The following is a 17,975-nucleotide window of genomic DNA, read 5'->3' as shown; positions in this document are numbered from 1 at the left end:
TGCATATTGTTGATGAATCATAATGTTATACTCAAACCAGAATTCTTCCGGCAATTGAATAATGCTTATGTTCAGAGCGCGAATCAAAATGCCCGTGATCAGAACGTCGTCTACCCAAAAGTATGGATGGTGCATGGCTTCATTCACTAGTTTTGCTGCAACTGCTGGGGTAGTCACATAATACCAACCTGACACGTATATAGGATACTTCTTCTTTGGATATTCCTTTACTGAGACATACCATTTATTCGTCTTATCTCGCTTCGGTCGTGTATCTTTTAGCATGAAACCCATTAAAAAGTCTTTCTTAGCTGTATTATTTCTTTTCAAAACTTTAAATATTTTTTTGAAGCGAAATATGGTGTCATCGTCAACTTTGAGTATGTAGGAGGCATTAGGACAATTTGTTGCGACCCATTGTAAGCCCATTAGATGTTTAATCGTTAAGTTGCGGTAGCTTTCTACAAATGCGCCTTGGAGAATGTCGTGGAAACTTTCGTTTTCCTCTTTTATTCTACTGTGGGTAACACTCCTGAAAAAGGGATGATATGATTAATAAGGCACTGGTCCCACCGCGAGCTAGTAAACTATGAGGTAACGGCTATAAAAACGAACAAAAGATAAGCACTCCCGTGCAAATAAAAAAGACACGGCGATGTTTATAGTTACTCGCCCAGCGGCTAACAATATCGCCGTGTCTCTTTTATTTGCACGAGAGTGATTATCTTCTGTTCGTTTTCATAGCCGATAGCTCATAGTTTACTAGCTCGTGGTGGGATCAGTGCCTAAGTACCTCAGTTACTAGGTCATTCAACTTTTTTGGACGATAATAGTATAAGCGACACTTTGTAAACCCAATGGTTTATTACGTAACTTCGTAAGACCAAACCTAATCATAAACAAGTGTTATTTGATTTACCTATTTGCTTGCTATTCACCTAAAACAGTGCCAGCTTCGCTATTAATAGTTATTTGTTATACAAGGGGGCAAAGTTGTATTTTAACGCCGAGTGTGGAATTAAAAAAACCGGCCAAGTGCGAGTCGGACTCGCGCACCGAGGGTTCCGTACAAACCTGCATTTGATATGAATTTCAACTTGATAGCTCTACGCGTTCATGAGGAAAAAAGTAATAAGTTTATATTTATTAAAAAATATATATTTTGTAATGTAACTAAAAATTTAAGGTTTTCGGAATTTTTCCTTTATGTGTGCTATAAAACGTTGCTTCATGCCAAATTTCAAGATTCTAGGTTGACTGGAAGTACCCTTTAGGTTTTGATTCCCTTGCGAGTACTTGCGAGTTTCAAAATATGCAGCTTAAATTGCTGTTTCTTTTGATTGCGTTGACATAGAAGTTTGATTTTGTTACAACTTAAAGGTATTATAGACCTGAGTATTTGGTATGAATTTCAATTTAATACCTCTACGGGTTTATGAGGAAATGGGTAGTAAGGTTAAAATTATTAAAAAAAAATATATTATGTGATGTAACTAAAAATTTATGGTTTTCGTAATTTTTCCTTTATCTATGCTATAAGACGTTGCTTCGTACCAAATTTCAAGATTCTGAGTTCACGGGAAGCACCCTGTAGGTTTTGATTCCCTTGCAAGTGTCGAAAATTTGCGGCATAAACGGCTGAATCTTTTGATTGCGTTGGTTTTGAAGTTTAATTTTTTACAGCTTCAAGGGACAGTAGACCTGAGTAATTGATATAAATTTCAGCTTCATACCTCCACGCGTTCCTGAGAAAAAGGGTCTTGACAGACGGACGGACGGACAGACGGACAACAAAGTGATCCTATAAGGGTTCCGTTTTTTCCTTTTGAGGTACGGAACCCTAAAAACGAGCAAGTGAAAGGATTCTATAGTTGAACCACGAGCGAAGCGAGTGGTTTGAGAATAGAATCCTGAACTTGCGAGTTTTTTAACACACGAGAAGTAAAATACATTTGCACCCGAGTGTAACACAAAACTTTTCCCCTCACTATAGCGAAGAAACTACAACGCAAAAAATGCGTTTATCACTGCTATCAGTAGTTTCACAGGTGGTAAATCATCTATATTACTAGATTCACCTACTTTTATCAATTTTAAAGCAGTTAATTTGACTCGATTCGAGGTCAAATTACTTTACCCACTAGTGGATAAAATGCGTTTTTACCCGCTGGTATTAAAGGACAAAACACGTGTTTCTGAGCTAGTGAGGGGAAAACGTTATTATCGTACTTACTAGAAAAAAAAATATTTATAAAAAAACTGTTCCTAACAAGAAATCTTCCAAGTACAAATGTATCCACTGAATACGCCTACCATATATTATAACCGGTGGACACAAATAATGCAAACATTATAAAACATGGAAAAAATGGACCCGTTACATTTGCCTGCTGTACCTTATACGTAAAAACTTTGGAGTATTTTTGGAAGTAGTTATGCTTACTTTTCACCGGGTGGAAGTCCCGCCAGTAAAAAAAATCTTGTGGAATTCATTGACTCCAGCTGTTCCTGTGGCAGATTATTGCGTAATGTGATTCTTTGCTCAGAGTTACCAACATACGACGTCACTATCATGATTATAAATGGACTTTCTGAAACAGTGTTATGTTAAACTTTAAAGAAATGTAAAGTGAATAAAACTTATTTTAAAGCTGCCTCACACAGCAGGTGGTTTTTGAGTATCTTATGTCTACATCCATTGATTGGTATCCAGAGTAGTGTAAAACGCGCCTGATGATTGCAGAGCTGGGTGTAAGGGACAGGTAGTTTGATTCCTTAAGTAAAAGGTAAAGTTATTAAAGTACTTACCCCCTTATTCATAAACGTACTCTAAAGTTATCAAGCCGATAAAGTTCGTTTGTCCTTTTCCGACGTATTGGTCTGATAGAAAAGGACAAATGAACTTTATCGGCTTAATAACTTCAGAGTACGTTCATGAATAAGGGGGTGATAATCTTACTTTGACAAAACGTTTCGGAAGGCGTTAACATGTAATCTTTTATAAATCGATACTCAGTTGGAATGTTAAGTACTCTTTTTGTCACGCTTTTTATTTGTAATCTCCGGTAAGTCCAAAAACTTGTACTTATGATTATAATTAAAATGATTCCTATTTTCTTGAACTTCCTGCGCATATTAGAACAAAAGATAAATAGGAATTTAATTTAGGTACCTACTCATTCACTTCAAAAATACACATTATAAAAATAATAATAATACATTGTTGTTTATTACAAATAAAATGCATTACATTATGACAACAATGATGTATGTCCATGTGTCATATGGAACAAAAAGCGTATGAAATGCCTACAGTTTAAGTACAGACGTGTATACTCTATGGCCGATAGTCCTCTATCATATTATGGAATGTAGAATTTAATATCTAATCTCCATATATCATATATTTATCATAGAAATATGATCATAGATCTGTATGCCTCCCTTTTTCTCTAAGGTGAAGAAAAAGGACGGCATGTCACCTATGACCATATTTATAATTATGATAAACATGATAGTGGACTATCGGCCTATGAGACTAAAAAAATGTATATTTTACTCATAACAACTCGTAGGATCAAAAGGGCCATTTTTTTTTTCAAAGTTGTCCTATCCACACCACTTTTTTTGTAACATGGGTATTTTTTACGCGATTCATACTCAGAATCGCGAGGTCTTTCGATCCTCATAGAAGAAAAAAATGTCCCAAGATGTCCATACATTTGTCAAGCTTTCAATCCGTTACCACCATATAAAATGTATAAAAAATATTGTAACGGAATGGGAAAAAAACTTGGGATACTCTTTTCTCCTATTAGGATTATATGAGCTCGCGATTCTGAGTGGAAACGACATAAAAAAATCTAAAGCCAAAAAGAAAGTGGGCTGGACAAGTTTGAAAAAAAATGGCCTAAAAACGTTAAATCTCCACAATTGTTTTAAAATGTTGAGCGTGAATGGCGCAATCGGTAGGATCAATAAATTAATTATCTGGAATATATACTCTGTCAAACAAGTCTGTCAGTAAATAAGAACAAAGAAAACTATATGCATCCTTTTCTTTAGGGTGCTAGAGAAAAAAATACCTATAGTTTTCTTTGTTCTTATTTACAGACAGACTTGTTTGACAGAGTTTAGTTCCTTCATCATAAAGGGGCCATATAGCGCCAAGGAGGATAAGCCAGAGCCTAAGTGCGTTTTCACATTATCCGATCCGATATCGGAAGCAGGATATCCCATACATTTAAGCCGCCATCATTAGAATTAATTTTTGCCTTTGAAATCCTTCCCACATCCGATATCGGATCTGATAATGTGAAAACGCACTTGGGCATGCAATAGGGCCTGCGGGTATTTTTGGGGTTCGGCTAAGGCCGATTAAGACACGCTGGAAATGGAGATTCTGACCGATTCTCGAAGTACATATTTTTGTATTGAGTACGTCAAAACGTTGGTACCTTGGTAAGTAGAATAACAGCGATTACTTGCTATGGCACCATTGGCACCTCACCGCACTAAGGGAACCTATTAATGAGATCGAGAAAAAAAGATTACAAAATCTTTGGACGTGGACTCCTGCTAACACGAACGATAAAGCCTTTACTCCCATCGACTTTCCACCGGAAGTGTACTGTAAGAGAGTCGGCCTATCAGTGGAGAGCATCCAAACATTTAAACAACGCTTTGAATCAATATTTTTTTTTATTTTAGGAGTTAAGTACAACCGTTCACTCTCAATCGCTGCTTCTATATCAATGCCCCATTGAAGTGTCTGTTTTCCTTGACGTTCTTATACTGTTCCAATTTTAAATCAGGGACTGCCAGTCAGCGACCATGACTGCTGTAAAAGGTTTCATTCTGAATGCGAAACCTCTTACATATCCCTCCCCCTTATGTTAGAAGCAGCCATTGTTCACAATACTACACCCTATCCTATCCTATTCTACCCTAACTACCGGTTGGCCCTACCTAAGCCAGGCCCCCCTACATACAAAAAAAAAATCTCCTAACACCCAATAGTGACAGCCTCATTCAAGGTAGCCAACATCTAACGCTCTTTGCGTGGTTGCCTAGTCCACGGTTGAGACCGCCATAATTTGGATAGTTGGACTATAGCCAAGGTCCTCGCAAATTAGTCAGATATGGACTATGGTTAGGAAAACCAATGGCAAAAACCTAACCCCTGCCCATCGACTAAACCCTTTTATTTTGAACTTTCTGACAGCTAATTGTCTGTGGCCATGACTAGATGACATTGACATGACAGCTGTTAGCAAATTCACCTAACTTCAAGTAAAAAAACAAGGCAAAACGTTAATTCACATGAAAAAACATAATAAATTTTGAAGATGCCGATTCTTGTTGGCGGTGGCGTTGAAGTGGGGGCTTCTCATGGCCGCCAATCTTCCCGCCGCGCCGGTTGCGAAGTGAAGTGGAGCCCGAACGGCTCATGAAGATTGCTGCAGCTGCAGTGCGCTGCACGTTGGTGATGACGACGAAGTGGGGGTTGCATATGACCGCCAGCCATCTCGCCACACCGTGAACAGCTGGATCAACTGGTCATCTAGTTGGCCTTGTCTTGATACATGTAAAAGAAATGTGTATGAACATTGTTCTTTGTAGTCAGGAAATTATAAGGGTGTTGTGACATTACTCTATAACTTTAAACGATTGTATCTATTTATTAAATATTTACAGTTTGGGGTGTGTTTTATTCCACAGTTTACATATTTTCATATAACTTAACCTTATTGGTAGCTATAGGAAAACATTATGGAATAAATAAGCCTATCAAATAGTTTTTATTCTAATATAAATATTGCATAAATAATATGTATAGTATTCTACATGTTATATATTGCGCCAAAATAATTAGTTCTATGTGGTTATTTACAAATAATTATCCTTTTTAACATTAGGGATAGGCAAATGACATTTTCTGTCACAAGTCGTTTTTCCTTTGAAATAATGTACATTTTAGTTCACAAATCACAATTATTCCGTAAGTTCTACAATATAATGTATAATTAAATGATTGAAACTAAATTTACATTGCCTTTCTAATGTAACCTACATATCTAGGAAGATTTACTGCAAATGTGTATGATTAAGTATATAGGTATGATGGAGCTGATGTTCACGCAATTTGCGTCGACGCCCATGGTCACCGAAGAGGAGTCGTAGAGTTTCTTGAACAACACAATCTTGAGCGCCCGTTGCTCTGCTGAATGTCTCGCATTCCATTTTTACGTCAATTCTGCACAGCTATATTTTAACTACGGAATGGGTGATAATGAGTATTAGATAATAAGAACTATATCACCCGGAATAGCTCTTCGTATTGGCGACGATGGTCACTTTGTTTTCCTTCTTCTTAAAGCGCGTTTGGCTTATCGCTTGGCATGCGCTTCCTCGCGCTATGAGGTCGGGGTTCGTTGTCTGAAAACTCTGAAACCGAAACTAGGGGAAACTTTCAGACGTTAGTGCCTCCACCATGTAAGAGAGTCGGCCTATCAGTGGAGAGCATCCAAACATTTAAACAACGCTTTGAATCAATATTTTTTTTTATTTTAGGAGTTAAGTACAACCGTTCACTCTCAATCGCTGCTTCTATATCAATGCCCCATTGAAGTGTCTGTTTTCCTTGACGTTCTTATACTGTTCCAATTTTAAATCAGGGACTGCCAGTCAGCGACCATGACTGCTGTAAAAGGTTTCATTCTGAATGCGAAACCTCTTACAGTACTCCGCCATTTGCAATCCACGCACGTCTCGTTTCCGGCGCGTTCGCGTCCAAATTATCTCATAGCCAGTGTAGAGTAAACAACGGCTAGAGCAGTCGAGAATGTTCAGATACATCTTATAGTTTATTTTATTTTCGATACTGTGACAAATTAGATAAAAAATGCAAACTCAATGTGTCTGGTCAGTCTTTACCACTTATTCGATTTGAAGTCAAGCGGTCTATACTAAATGAGGAGGCACACTCAAATATTATGATAGATGGCACCACCTTATCCATTACACAGATAAAGAATTTCATACGTGAGAGCGAGAAGAAGATATTTTTCTCTCTCACATATGAATGACACTTGCACAGGCGCCGCCTGACGGGATAAAATGCCAGTGTGCCTCATTCTTTCACCGTTTCCCCGGGTTGTCCCCCCAGAACATCCCGGCGTCATGATTCTGCGGATATGATAGAGTCTTCACTCTAAATTCCCAAAACGCACACTCAAAAAAAAAAATCTTTCACCGTTTGCCACACACATTTGAGCAACGAAATGATTTTTATCATAATTTATTTTAAAAATCTTTTCCCAGTAGGAAAGTAAATGAAGCAAAGCGAAAAGCACAATTCACAGCATTGTCTTTAAAGGGCAAATATTGGCAAAGCTCTCGCTGCGCTCGGCTGAATATTTACATTGACAAGGAGGCATACTCGCACTTTTAAATCTTGTCTGACTTTAATTGTTACAGCAAGGATATAGGACTAGCTTTTGGCCGCGGCTTCGCTCGCGTTAGAAAGAGACAAAAGTAGCCTATGTCACTTTCCATCCCTTCAACTATGCCCACTTAAAAAATCACTTCAATTCGTCGCTCCGTTTTGCCGTGAAAGACGGACAAACAAACAGACACACACACTTTCCCATTTATAATATTAAGTATGGATTTACATACTTCATACCAAGGATTATTTATATAGGACTAGCTTTTGCCCGCGGCTTCGCTCGCATTAAATTCGAAAATTGCGGAATGCTCCATACAAACTTCCACCCCCAATTATAAGGAAGTGGGGGGTAGATTATGCTATCAATTCGTCTGTATATTTTTTAATGTTTGTTATTCGATATCTCCGTCATTTCTGAACCAATTTTGAAATTTGGATGATTCTGAAGTACTTACAGATGAGAATGATTATCAGAACGGAACTCTAACCAGGGGCGGCTCACTCTTCATCAGCAGTTCCACTGCACCAAATGTCACTGTTCTGGACGTAAGTGCATGCTGTTCTTATAAAAATACCAAAGTCACTATAAGTGTGCCGTTCAGATTTGAGGAGTTCCGTTCTGACCATCATCAGGAGTTCCACTGCACCAAATGTCACTGTTCCGTACGTAAATGCATGCTGTTCCTTTAAAAACACAAAAATCACCATATGTATGCCTTTCAGATTTGAGGAGTTCCCTCGATTTCTCCAGGATCCCACCACCAGAACTGGGTTCTGAGAAAAATGGGACCAATCTGTATGCATATATATATACATTCAATCAAAAAAAAAATTCAAAATCGGTTTAGTAACGACGGAGATATCGAGGAACAAACATTTAAAAAAAACACAGATTAATTGAGAACCCCTTCCCTTGAGATTTGGAAGGCGGTTAAAAAGTAGCTTAGGTCACTCTTCATCCCTTCAACTATCTCCACTTTAAAAATCACGTCAATTCGTCGCTCCGTTTTGCCGTGAAAGATGGACAAACAAACAGACACACACACTTTCCCATTTATAATATTAGTATGGATTTACATACTTCATACCAAGGATTATTTATATAGGATTTACATACTTTATACTAAAATCGTGCCTCGATTTTTTAGCGCCACCTATTGAATACTATCATAACTACACTGATGATGCCTACAAATTTATTTTTTTCAAAATGTGTATTGACGTGATATCATGTACATACATACAATCACGCCTGTATCCCATAAAGGTGTAGGCAGAACACATGAAACTACTAAAGCTTCAAATAAGGGGTTGAAAGAAAACGAAACTATGACATTGCAGTGACAGGGTGCCAGCCTCTCGCCTACGCCACAATTTAACCCATATCCCATAGTCGCCTTCTACGACACCCACGGGAAGAAAGGGGGCGGTGAAATTCTTAACCCGTCACCACACAGACAATGTTTTTATAATAAAGATATTCATGTCATTTGTTCTTATAAAAAATAAAAACTTGCAAAAATATTTGGAAAAGCATTCCGCAATTCACGAATTTAACGCGAGCGAAGCCGCGGCACAGTATAATAAAGAGTATTATCGTACAGTATGGCCACTTCCGTTCCCCGCTGAAAATACCGCCCTCGGTTACCTCACAGTTACCGCCTCTCAAAAACGAGACCAGTTGACCTGTCACATGTCACTCATACAAGCATGGTACCCGTTCACCTACACGGGCTTAAACTGTGTAGGTACGTAGGAACGCGCCTCTTTCTTATATTTTATCGCTACGTGACGAAATTAGCTGCAGTCGCGCCACTACGTGCACTTCACTTCATTTGTTGTGCGCGTGCCGCGCACGCTGCAGGACACCATCGCGTGCGCAGACTTCTGGCCGAAGGGTGTGGTATTTCGGCGGTTCCGGGGCAACGGAGCCACGCTGTTACGTCGTCGCCCAAATCTAATGTTTAATTTGTTTATTTTTTGTATGTCTTTTGTATTTTTTTTTGTGAGTCATACTGTGTAACACATTTGAAATAAAAATAAATAAAATTTTATTTTTATTATTGTTCTCTTTATTTTCTCTCTTTTTTGTTATATAAGTTTCGTGACGCATTGGTTTTACTGTAATGTCATGTAAACATGTTTTTACTAATAAATAAATAAATCGCCAGTGTCCGAGATGTGGCCGCGTGTAAAAGCTAGTAACGTGGATTCAGCGCACACTACATACATAAAACTGACCACATCCACATGTTGTAAACATATATCTCTGGCTGCATTCACTCGGTGCAATTAATTCCAAACCCGCTGTCGGCTATTCTAAAAGCGAGCGACAAATTAACGAGCGGACGACATCGATTAGCCGCTATTTGATTTATGAATCAGATCTCGTTGGTAACATATCGTCAGTACTTTTAAAAAATCTCGTATCTCACGCTGCTTCTCAAAGTTAAAACGCAGTAAGTCTATATGCATTCCATACATACTTACTACAATTTTCTTTTCATTGACAGACGAAGATACAAGTTTTTTTAAAAGTAGTGACGATATAATTATGTCTTGTGACAATGTACTTAATCGGATTTAGTTTATAGTCTGCATTTTTAGGTATTGAAATGCAAGTCGATGGTAAATATTTATATAATTATCGTTGAGATAACACAGAAACATACATGAAAAATAAGTACAGTAAAATGTTGGTTACATGTTTGAATACAGATGTTTCCTTAAAAGTTTTTTTTTGTTAGCCTATTGTAGTGTCCCACTGCTGGGCAAAGGCCTCCCCTCGCTTCTTCCACTCAACCCTGTCACGTGCGTACTTCTGCCAGCTTGGATAGAATGCGTTCAAGTCATCCCGCCATCTCTTTCCTTAAAAGTATCTCAATAAAAACATTACGCGACCAAATAAGATGGTTAAAGACATGCTGGCAGTTGACATTCGACGAGCGACTCGAATTGTCAACTGCCAGCATATCTCCGATCGGCTTGACCTCTTGGCGCTGCGTAGAGATGTGGCACCGCTCTGCATTCTCTATCGCATGTATAACGGGGAGTGCTACGAGGAATTGTTCGGATTAATCCCTACCGCTTTTTTCCGCCATCGCCCTACGCGACAACATTTCCATCGCCATCATTTAGATGGCTGGCAATCTTCAACTGTGCGTTTCTCCAGAAACTTCCTGCCCCGCACAGCTAAACTGTGGAATGAATTGTCGCCTGCGGTATTTCCGGACCGATACGACCTTCAAATCTTCAAGAAAAGAGCGTACACCCATCTTAAAGGCCTGCAACGCACCTCCAACACCTCTGGTGTTTCGGGTGTCCATGGGCGGCGGTGATCGCTTACCATCAGGCGACCTGTCTGCTCGTTTGCCTCCTATCACATAAAAAAAAAAGGTCGCTCAGTGACAGATCCACTTAGGTTTTGTATTTGGTTGGTTAGCCGACATATGTTGCAACTACCTGAAAATGTACAAATTAGTGTTTGATTACGCTTTTTTTTAAAACCTGAATGTGCAGAGTATAGAGTGGAGGTAGGTTTGTTTTTAGCGTGGTTATTTTTTTTTTAATAAAATTACCAACAGTAAACATCCCTGAAATACCAAACTGCATACATTTCATGTATTTTCTTCATTATTATTTCTTCAGGCCAACACGTTAGTCAATTAGCGGCTATAAACACTCGTGTAATTTTGAATTTTATTTGAGGTCAAAAGTTGTAATGTAAATACATTTATTTAATTTAACGATGAAAAAAAAACTCGCTCTTGACCAAAATTTCATACAGGTAATTTGTGCATTTCCTCAGCAAGCAAATTTCATCAATTTGTAAAACTCGAACGGTTCCAAAGCTATTAATTTCCAACCTCCTGTCATTCACGCCCCTATTCTGAAAGCGAGCGACAAATTAACGAGCGACATCGATTAACAGTTTGATTTATGTTCCGCTTTGTCTCATTGTTTGTCCCCCGTTGTGTCCCCTATTGGAATCTTGAAATGAGTTTTGGACAATAAGATCTTTGAAGCTTAAGAGGAAGAATGGAGTACGTCTAAGCTAAATTTGCACTAACTTTAACAAAGTGAAGGAGTATCATAAAACGTCATACCTTTATATAAACCGGGTTTTTTTTAGTTAATACCTACAACACGTCGTTAGGATCGTAAACTGGAACCACCTTTTTGTTAAAATCGAAAAAAAAAATGTTTTCCAGTGCAAATGGTGTTTTTTTACGCACTAGTGCGAGAAGTGGTTCATTATATTTATGCCAGGATTGCCAGGTCGAAACTTCGGAGTGTCTCTGTGCTGAAAAAAGTCGTACGATACACGAGCGAAAAGGAAATTCGTAACTCGTGTCGATTTAATTGATTGTAGTAATGATGTAGGTACCCCCTATATTTCATTAAAGTGTCAAAAGGGCCTCTACGCTTTGGCTACGGCTCCGCGCACGCCTCCCAAAGGTCCGGAACACCATTGTTCCGTGATGGATAAATAACTATTTTGGTTTTTTTAATAACTCGTAAGTTTGTTTTTATTGATTTCCGTTAGTCAACTTTAAGAACCTTCCCTTAAAGTTAACGGAAATCAATTAAAACAGTACCTATGTTTTGTGTCCAGTACAGATTGCTGTTCTCCTATATTGACCTAGAGTAATTACTATTATTTCCATTCTTGTTTTATTGCTTACAAATAGCAACATAAATCTCTACAAATCTGCCATCAAAATGTCGCTCAGTTCTAAATTCAAATAAAAATGTAAAATAGATTGCGCCGCGAAACGAGGTTATTCAAATTCGAGTTCATAACAAATAAGATTTAAATATCGAATACGGTCGAACAGTGCCATCTATCTTTGTGCAAATAAAACTGTCACTATCAGCAAGGACGATATTATACCGGGACGGGCAAAGCCCATACAAAAAAGCGTACCCCTGAAATGTATGGATGGACCTTTTAGGCTTAAAACTAGATGGCGCTGTTTCGCAGCCTGGAAGTGGCCAAAATCATATTTTCCTCAAATATTTTTGCGTGTTTTTATTTTTAACCGCCTTCCAAATCTCAAAGGAAGGGTTTATCAAGTCGTCTGTATGTTTTTTTTTATTTTATTTTTTTTAATGTTTGTTCCTCGATATCTCCGTCGTTACTGGACCGATTTTGAAAAATTTTTTTTTGATTGAATATATATGCATACAGATTGGTCCCATTTTTCTCAGAACCCAGTTCTGATGATGGGATCCTGGAGAAATCGAGGGAACTCCTCAAATCTGAAAGGCATACATATGGTGATTTTTGTGTTTTTAAAGGAACAGCATGCATTTACGTTCGGAACAGTGACATTTGGTGCAGTGGAACTCCTGATGATGGTCAGCATGGAACTCCTCAAATCTGAACGGCACACTTATAGTGACTTTGGTATTTTTATAAGAACAGCATGCACTTACGTCCAGAACAGTGATATTTGGTGCAGTGGAATTGCTGATGATGGTCAGAACGGAACTCCTCAAATCTGAACGGCACACTTATAGTGACTTTGGTATTTTTATAAGAACAGCATGCACTTACGTCCAGAACAGTGACATTTGGTGCAGTGGAACTGCTGATGAAGAGTGAGCCGCCCCTGGTTAGAGTTCCGTTCTGATAATCATTCTCATCTGTAAGTACTTCAGAATCATCCAGATTTCAAAATTGGTTCAGAAATGACGGAGATATCGAATAACAAACATTAAAAAATATACAGACGAATTGATAACATAATCCAACATTTGAAAGTATTTATCACCAGAACCCCAAAGGAAGGCGGTTTTTTTTTCTTAAAAATTATTTAATATCTGGGCGACCGAGCTTCGCTCGGTTTTATTTTAATATATCACGTCTTTAGATTTAAAAAAAACTCTTATAAATACAAAAACAAAAAAAAGACAAAAAACAAAAACTTAATTTCTGGTCGGGATTCGAAACCCTGACACCTACGATCTATCTGCGTACATTAGACCGACCTCGTACGACTGAGCTAAGCGAAATCGATGCGCGCGTGGCGATATTAACGACCATATTTTACGTTTACTAACGCGAAAGAAAAACTCATGAAAACACGAAAATTCGCGTTTTCCGGGATCTCAGGCTACGCTAGATCGATTTTTCACCCCCGAAAACCCCCACATAACAAATTTCAGCGAAATCGTTAGAGCGGTTTCCGAGATCGTCGGTACATATATAAATAAATAAATATACAAGAATTTAAAAGTATAGGATAAGAACAAATGACATGCTTCTTTATTTTAATATCATATCACGTCAATACACATTTTGAAGAAAATAAATTTGTACGCATCATCAATGTAGGTAGGCAATGCAAATGTGATCAATTAAATAAGTGGCGCCAAAAAATTGAGGTACTATTCTTAGTATGAATATTGTAAATATATATATATCATAAACGTGCTTGCTTCCAGTCACAAATAGAGTCAACCACGATAAGTTTGCAACGATTTTGATAGCCCTGCCTCTGTAAGGGTTAAGTAAACGTCATCATTTCATCGAATTTGACGTTTAAAATAACACTTACACCAGTATCTAAGGCCCACTTGCATTAGTGGGCTGTCATCTGTCAAATTCCATATAAAATGGAGGGTTAACCCTCCATTTTCGTTGCTGCAAGTGGCCCTAAGGCTGTCAAAATTGTGTGAGCGTCAGGACCCCTGGACCGCTACAGATATTTGATGTTTAGTACATACTAAAATTTAGTACCTATTTGATACTATTTGGTACCTGAGTACATATATTTGGTACCTCCACTGATATCGAAAAATCGAGCGAATAAAGTGGCCAGACATTCTGACGTCAGGATGTCTGGACCATTTTTGGTTTACATAGTTCTAGACAACACTACTAATTGATATCTTAGTCAATATTTACTACCTATTTGGTACCTGTCAATATATTTTTTTCAAATTTTTTGGCGTACCAGAAAAAAGTTATGATGGAATTTAAAGTTGTGAGCCCAGCCGTGGCGTTGAAGTATGTAGCGCCTGTCAAAAGAATAGAGGCAAATCCGCCTGCCCTCCTGCGCGTCAACTTAAATAGGAATTTATTTTTAGGCACTCGCACATCATCTCTACTGACTAGTGGCATTAATATAGTCGAAATATAAAAGTAATTAGTGTAATTACACTAGTTTTCCATTTTCCTCCTGAGAGAACCTCCTACAGTCTCAATAACGTCTAATGTCATGTCATGTCCCTGAGAGACATCTCCTGGCGGAGAAATTTGTAAATCAGTTTACCCCTGACAGCCGGTCATTTTTGCGACTGTTCAGCAGCTGTAGAGCTGTATGGCAGATTTGGCGGCATTGTGGTTGTAGGTACTGATAGTAGATGATTGATTTGATGTTTGTATTTATTCTTAATTCATAATTGACACTAATCGATGCAAAAAACAAATGTTACCGAAAGCAGTGGTTTATTTATATGATAAACCCCTATAACGGAGCTCGTGGACCATAGACTGGTCCACATCATCAAAATACATCCTATATACCAATATTACCAATGACGCTGTTAATTATAACAGTTTATGCTATTTCCCCCCTAGAATTTGCCCAACTGTTGCCACGTGTTTAGGTCTCTCAGGAGGAAAATGGAAAACTAGTGTAATTACACTAATTACTTTTATATTTCGACTATATTAATGCCACTAGTCAGTAGTAGAGATGATGTGCGAGTGCCTAAAACTAAATTCCTATTTAAGTTGACGCGCGCAGGAGGGCAGGCGGATTTGCCTCTATACTTTTGACAGGCGCTATATACTTCAACGGCACGGCCGGGCTCACAACTTTAAATTCCGTCATAACTTTTTTCTGGTACGCCAAAAAAATTTGAAAAAAATATATTGACAGGTACCAAATAGGTAGTAAATATTGACTAAGATATCAATTAGTAGTGTTGTCTAGAACTATGTAAACCAAAAATGGTCCAGACATCCTGACGTCAGAATGTCTGGCCACTTTATTCGCTCGATTTTTCGATATCAGTGGAGGTACCAAATATATGTACTCAGGTACCAAATAGTATCAAATAGGTACTAAATTTTAGTATGTACTAAACATCAAATATCTGTAGTGGTCCAGGGGTCCTGACGCTCACTTTTCGCTACATACGGGGAAACCCATGTAATCGGCTACGCTTCTACGAGCGGTGTGCCCGACAGTCGGGTTCTTGGTAGCGAAAGTGTTAATAAGGGGCTTAGTCGTCCCTTCTGATGTCGCCTGTCAATTTTTATTATTGAAAAAGTGACCTTGACATTTAAAATAATAGATTAAAATTCCCACGCACTGATCAGTGCTTAGACATACGAAAGGTTAAATCAATAGAGCAGCGCTGTTTAACGAGTAATTTCATGACTCAGTTAGGCCGCGTGAAAAATGTTAACATGGGACTAACAGATAATTATTTATATTAGTGGAAATTTCATTAGGATTCCTGAAAATGAAGAACTAGCACCGTACATCTAAATAGGTATGGTCGTAACCACTTATTAATAACTAGGTATTTGTTGGTAATTTCTCGTACTAATCACTCAAAGATAACCGTTATCGTTTATAACAAACCATAAATGTAATATATAAACGCTACCTCGGTTATAATTATCACTGTTTGCGTGGGTCAGTCTCTGATCGACTTTCTTAGCTGCGCGTTCTTAGAAAATAATTTCATGTGAATAAAATCATACTCATGCGATAACTGTAAAAAGTCAGGTACTCGGGCGATGTGTAGATGGATCCAGAGAGGCAGCCGCTTTTGTCTGATGTGAGGTGTCGGAGAGTCAGGTAAAGTTGTTGCTTGTGATACTTAAACTTGTTTACCTACTTACAATGAGTGTAGGTAAAAACATTGATTAGTTGATTAGACAAGACGTAAAGTCCCTATTTTATAGCGACCCGGGAGGAGTACGCTGGACTGCAACGGCCTATTAGTTCTTCAATGGTGTCATTTTTTAACAGCCGCCTCAAACCTCTCAAGGAAGGTGGTTCTCAATTCATCTGTATTTTTTTTAATGTTTGTTCCACGACATCTCCGTCGTTACTGGACCGATTTTGAATTTTTTTTTGAAAGGCGACGGTTTTTTTTTTAATTATTGATTCAAAGTTCCAACTGAGTGGCGGCGACCGTCCAGAGAACTGATCAGCCGTGGTTCCCCTAGTCCCTATAATAAACTGGAAACATTATATATGTATAACCAAACTAAAGTACCTTCAAAAATAAAACTATAGAAACGGATTATATCGCGTATAATGATACGTATACGTATGATTTACAATTCATCCCGACGTTTCGAACACTTTACAGCATTCGTGGTCAACGGCTGACTGAGGAAAAATTACAATGTGCAAAAGTTACCCACGCGCGATACGGGATATAATCCGTTTCCAAAGTTTTATTTCATGAGTAACTATCGGTAACCGAAGACAATAACGGTATCTTCTTGATTAAAGAGCTTATACCTACCTTTAGATTCTTGAATCTGGTAAGTGCTCATAGGTATACTTGGTCATATACGCAACAACTGCAACAAGTATACCTGCTATGTTTTCGTGGAATAATTTTTAGGGTTCCGTAATCAATTATAGTTTCGCCATGTCTGTCTGTCTGTCCGTCCGTCCATCCGTCCGCGGATAATCTCAGTGACCGTTAGCACTAGAAAGCCGAAATTTGGTACCAATCACGCCGACAAAGTGGAAAAAAATGTTTTTTTAGGGGTACCCCCGCTACATATGTAAAGTGGGGACTGTTTTTTTTTCTCATTACAACCCCAATGTGTGATATATTGATGGATAGGTATTTAAAAATGAAAGAGGGTTTACCAAAAATTGTTTTTTGATAATATTAATATTTTCGGAAATAATCACTCCTAAAGGAAAAAAGTGTGCCCCCCCCCCCCCTCTAACTTTTGAACCATATGTTTAAAAAATATGTAAACAATCACAAAAGTAGAACTTTATAAAGGCTTTCTAGGAAAATTGTTTTGAACTTGATAGGTTCAGTAGTTTTTGAGAAAAATACGGAAAACTACGGAACCCTACACTGCGCGTGGCCCGACACGCTCTTGGCCGGTTTTTGTATATAATCAAAGTAGCATTTCTGTTGTCATATCACACCTATTTGGCTTTCGACGGAACCTTTACTATAGTCAAGGACGATCTATAGTTCTCTTGAACCCGTGAACTTGGCATGTGACTGACATTTTCGTTTCAACTCAACTTTAAAAGATTAATGGAAACCTTTTTTCCAGACCTCTAACCTTCGACGAAGTCCTCGCGGTCCGTCAGAACAGCATCTGGCGACGCTGCCGTCTCATCCTCATCCTTATATTCTGGGCGACGATAGCTATGTTCCTATCTATGATAACTTGTCTACTGCTCAAGTCCGAATGTCGACCAGAGTTGTCCAGTGTGAAGGGGATACCACCAGTACATTTAACTTTAGCACCGCTTATAGCGACCACGAGAACTGAAGCTTATATACTCTGACA

The sequence above is a fragment of the Leguminivora glycinivorella genome, chromosome 13 (assembly GCF_023078275.1).
Source record: "Leguminivora glycinivorella isolate SPB_JAAS2020 chromosome 13, LegGlyc_1.1, whole genome shotgun sequence".
NCBI lineage: Eukaryota > Metazoa > Arthropoda > Insecta > Lepidoptera > Tortricidae > Leguminivora > Leguminivora glycinivorella.
The sequence above is the reverse complement of the archived record's forward strand: the minus strand, read 5'-3'. Positions refer to the sequence as shown.